The following is a 5,414-nucleotide window of genomic DNA, read 5'->3' on the forward strand; positions in this document are numbered from 1 at the left end:
CATATGTTTAAGATCATTTCATGGGGAAACTCTTCACTTCACAGAGATCTTGTATAGAACTGCTGTGGGACAGTAGCTCTGGGCAATGTTGATGAGACATCATTTGTGCATGTGCATATAGAAACCCAGCTTGTACAGAGCCATCCATTTGAGGGAGGACATGGAATGTTTCAACATATCCTCAAAAACACTACCAGAAAGCAGAGATGGGGTCTTCCATGCCAGCCCTCAACTTTTGAATCCCTTTGTTTACAGCACATCCTGCCTTTCTTGGTCTTTTGCTCTCTGATAACCGCACAGCTGGTGATTCCCTGGGGTGGGGTGGGGTGGGGGGGGTTATATTTCAAAACTTCACTGAGTTCCCAATGAATTGATCTTTCAGTGTCTTCTTAAACCTCTGATTTCTAGTGATATTTAAAACAGGTGGCACTGCTGGAACACTGCCAATTCCACACTGTCCTGGGACATTTTATTTTTCCTAGATACATATTAAGAAGTAGAATTGTTGACTCATAGGTTAATTTGGTTTAATTATTACAGGGATTTCTAATCTGCTTTTCAAATATGGCCATTAACAATGCATAAGGTTTCTTATTTCTCCTCATCATTGATAATGTGTGTGTGCTTGTTCAGGCCTGAAGTTGGTGGCTGTCTTTCTTGCTTGCCTCCCACTTGATTTACTGAGGCAGGGTCTCTGGGCAAATCCTACTCACCAATTGCAGATACTCTATCTAGCCAGCCTGCCTTAAGGATTCTGTGCTTGAACCCCAAGTGCTAGGATTACAGACAGCTGCCACACTCGCCAGGCTTTTATGTGGGCTCTGAGGATCCAAACTATGGTATGTTTATTCACTGAGCCATCTCCCTAGGCCAACTTGTTTTATTGGCTGAATGGTCTTAGTGTAGTCACCCTAGTAGAAATGAAGTCGTGTCTCTGTGCTTTTCTTCTGGCTTCTCTTTTTTCATCATTCCCAACTTTTATTGTTAATGAACATATGTGAATGTAGCAGCCTACTATTTTAAGTTAGCAACTGGAAATTTAATGCTAGAAAATACGAAATCTTTTCTTAGGGCAATAATGGCCCAAATCTGAGAACAATTGAACATTTTATTGCCTATTAAATATAAAACTAGATTATATTAACATCCCTCATAGCTAAAGAATTCAAGGAACACTAATTTTATTCTACGTATATGATGTGTTGACTGACATGAGGAACATCTGCCAACACCCTACACTGATGACTTTCACACTGGAGTCTGGCTATTTTGAGAGTTTTCTGGCATGCAAGGGGATACTGTTAATAATGAGGTGATAACAACTTTTACTTTGTGGTAAATAATTATATATACATATTTAATGTTAAACACAGAACCCCCCAACTGAAATAATACAGAACCCCATCATAAAAAAACAAGTTTTAGGAAACTGTATTGGCAGTTCTCTCAACACACACACACACATCCTAGGGATATGTGGCTTCTTCCCTCTCTGTGAACACTAGCGGAATGCTTAGCAAACCATGCCACACTACATTTGGATCACAGTTCAAAGACTGGGCATCCTGCCAGGGACATAAAAAGGTATGGAAGGGACTCTAAGAGTCATCCACGTGACTACCAGACTCTACGCTCTCTTTTTAGATAATTAACAGGCACAGGAGGCATGGCTGGAATTTCATGAATTGACTTCTAGCTCTCTATATCTAGGCTCTTTGGAGTGTTTAGTAGCCACAAATTAATCCTTCAGACTTTGTTAAATGTAGCTCTTAGATTTGCTGTCATGTTCACTTTTAGGATAGCAATGTATCTTCCCAAACAGCAAAGGAGTCCTGAATGCCCTAGGTGATGTCTTGGCCCTTAAACTGATTCTCTGCTTCTTTTTCTTTTCTCTATTATCTTTCCAGTCAAAGAAATTATTTTGCCCGGTACTGAGAGTAGAGATTTTCATCCATGAAATGTAGTTTGCCAGCCATTGATCTTTGTAGGTTACCACAGTTGAGCCATACTGAATCTGAAAACTGAAAATCAGGCAGCATGGTTTGTGGCGCCCATGTTTATACTGGGTTATCGTGTGTTATTGTGTGTATTTTAGATAAAACACTTTCATTTCTCTGGTGTCATATAAACACTCAAAGCTGGCCTGATATCTAGCCACATGGTTATGTGCACCCACATTACAATCTGACCTCCTGCTGAACAGCAAGAACTCACACTCAATTGTTACCCTTTGAAATACACTGAAAGAGTCAGTGAAGCCACATTCAAAGAGATAATAATCTCTTTGAAGTTCCCCTGGGGTACAATTACACTTTGCAAGGGTTCCTGGAAGTATCTTCCTAGGAAAAAGCTATCTGCAGTATATTCGTAAATCAGTCTTCTCCAAGCTCCAGAATTATCTGTTGATTCTACTTCTCCTTAAAGAATTTTTTTTTAATGTCATGGTCTGCTTACATTCAGACCTGGCTTGAAGAATCATTTGTGTTTGATTTTACACCTCTCTTCACGTTTTCATGGAGCTCTTGCCTCATCCTCTTGTTTCGGGCATTTTTTTTTTTAAACCCACAGGTCCAAAAAGTAAAGCACCTACTTTGAACAATGATTTGGGGTTCAGGGCTAATCCCTGAAAGACAAGCCACATTTTAGGAAACAGTAATCTACTTCCTTATGAGGATTTGTCCTTAACCACAGAAGTAGGAGGAACTTGAGAAACTCACTAGGGGGCTTAGCTTAACTTCTGAGCCAAGTGGCCTGCTTGTTATTTGAAATGTCTTCATTCTTATATTTTAAAATTCTCTCTAGAGTGGCTGCAATGTTCAAAAAAAATTCTCAAAATGCTGCCATGTTGTTTTTTTTTTTTTTTCACCCAGAAAACACAAAGAACCACTCAGGAGTGGTGACACCAAGTTTGAGAGATGCATTAAGAAAATCAGAAGAATTAATTTGCTGCTACTAAAAATCTAGAAAAGTCTAGGCATTCCTGTGGTACTGACTCTGCAGGTATAGAGGATGTAAGACTTCCACCATGGTTTCAGAGAACCTTTAACACCAAGCAATGTGTAGGAGTGCTGAAGTACCTGAAGTAAGGTGGCCCTGAAGCATTTCTGCATGAAGATCTGAAGGTGAATCAGTGGAGATCCTGGGATGTTACAGATTTTAGGACAGTGAGGTGTTCATTTGAGGAAAGCAGCAGACATAGATAGTGGAGTTTGCCCAAGCTAGAGTATAAATTGCTCCAAGCAGCAGAACTGGAGAGGTGGGGCTACTCAAGCTCTCTAGAGATCCATCATGAGCCTTAAATGTTGGCCAATAGAGTTGCAGGATTTGATGCTTGCCTTGCTGCATATTTTAGTTGGTTGGCTCTAATCATTCCTTGTTGTGTGATTTCATTCTTCCTTTTGGGGATTAATGATTATATTTGGTGACACTGTGTGTTAAAATTCTTCATTTTTTAATGTTATAGAAGTCTACTCTTAAGAGAATTCTTTGAGTCTCAAAAGAGACTTCAGATTTTCAAACAGTGTTGGAATTGTTAAGGATTATAGGGACTTTTGAAGATGGATGGGATACACTTTTTACATTGTAAAATAAGACTGTGGGAAGATGAGGTGGAAATGCATAGCTTAGAAGTGATAGGCTTGGGTGTCAGGTTGACAAGGGGTTAAGTTGTATCAACTTGAACAGGATCTAGAATCAGGACGGAGGCAAACATCCAGGCATATCTGCAAAGGCTTATATAGATTAGGTTAGCCTCTAGACATGCATATGAGGAACTGTCTTGATTAGGTTTATTGAGGTGAGCCGATCTACTCTGAAAAGGAGCCGTGCCATTTCCTGGGCTTAGATCCTGAACTTTATAAAATGAAGAAGCTACTTGAGCACAGAACTCTTTGCTTCCTGATTGTGAACACAGTGTGATCAGCTTCCTCTAGCTCCTGCCATTAGGAAGGACTATACCCTGGTGCTGTTAGGCAAAATAAACTCCCATTTCCTCCCGTCACCCTTCCTTCCTTTTTCCTTCCTTCCTTTTTCCTCCCTCCCTCCCTCCCTCCCTCCATCCCTTCCATCCATCCTTCCTTCCTTCCTTCCTTCCTTCCTTCCTTCCTTCCTTCCTTCTTTCTTCATTAAGTTGATTTTGTCAGATTATTTTATCACAACAGATACATAACTAATACAAATGAGAATCCTGTTTATATTTGTAGTGGCTATTCCTGGTTGTCAACTTGACTATATCTGAAGTGAACTGCAATCCAGAATTGGAAGGCTCACCTGTGGCCCTAATCTGGAGGCTGAGAGATACAAGTTTCCGACCTGAATTTTGGCATGGAGATCTTGAGGCATAGTGGCTATGAATCCCAGAAGATTAAGATGGGAAGATCTATAAATTCAAGGCCATCTGGGATTAAAGGTGTGGTGGCACACACCTTTAATCTGGGCCACACCTTTTGCCGGTGACCTATATAAGGACATTGGAAGAAGGAAGGCTCGCTCTGCTTCGCTTGCTTGCCTTGTGGGACGGAGCAACTGCTAGATCCTTGGACTTCCATTCACAGCTGCTGCTGACCATTGTTGGGGGTTGGACTACAGACTGTAAGTCATCAATAAATTCCTTTACTACATAGAGACTATCATAAGTTCTGTGACTCTAGAGAACCCTGACTAATACAATATTTTTTAATAACTACAAAGCCCAGAACAGTAGTTCTCAACTTATGGGTCATGACCCCTTTGGGGGGGTCACATATTAAATATCCTCCTGAATATCAGATATTTACATTATAATTCATAACAGTAGCAAAATTACAATTATGATGTAGCAATGAAATACTTTTATGGCTGGGGGTCACCACAACATGAGGAACTATATTAAAGGGTCACAGCCTTAGGAAGGTTGGGAACCACTGTACAAGGTTGTTTTCTATACCAGCTTCACCATTTTAACCTCCCATCAGTAATGTATAAAGATTCCAGGTCTTCACATCCGTACTAGTATTTATTTTCCACTTAAAGTATAAATATACTAGTGAGTATGACATATCTTTATCTTATTGTGCTATTGCTAGCAATAATACTGAACAGTTATTATCTTTATATCTTTTCATTATACCATTTTTGTAGATTCAAGTTCTACCCTTTTAATTGTGAAAAGTTTAGTGTCCTTTTTCTGAGTTGCAGAAGTTGTTTATATATTGTAGGTATCAATCATTTGATTGTGGTTGGGGAAAATACTTTTTATAGCATTAATCATTTAAAGATGTATTGATACATAATTAGAGAACTATAGTTTTAGAGGATTTCCCATAAGCACTTAAGAACAATGTGTATATTCTATTGGTTTTTTTCATGATTATATTTTTTATTAGATATTTTCTTTATTTACATGTCATACGATATCTCCTTTCCCAGTTTTCCCT

Source organism: Mastomys coucha, chromosome X, assembly GCF_008632895.1.
Source record: "Mastomys coucha isolate ucsf_1 chromosome X, UCSF_Mcou_1, whole genome shotgun sequence".
Classification (NCBI taxonomy): domain Eukaryota; kingdom Metazoa; phylum Chordata; class Mammalia; order Rodentia; family Muridae; genus Mastomys; species Mastomys coucha.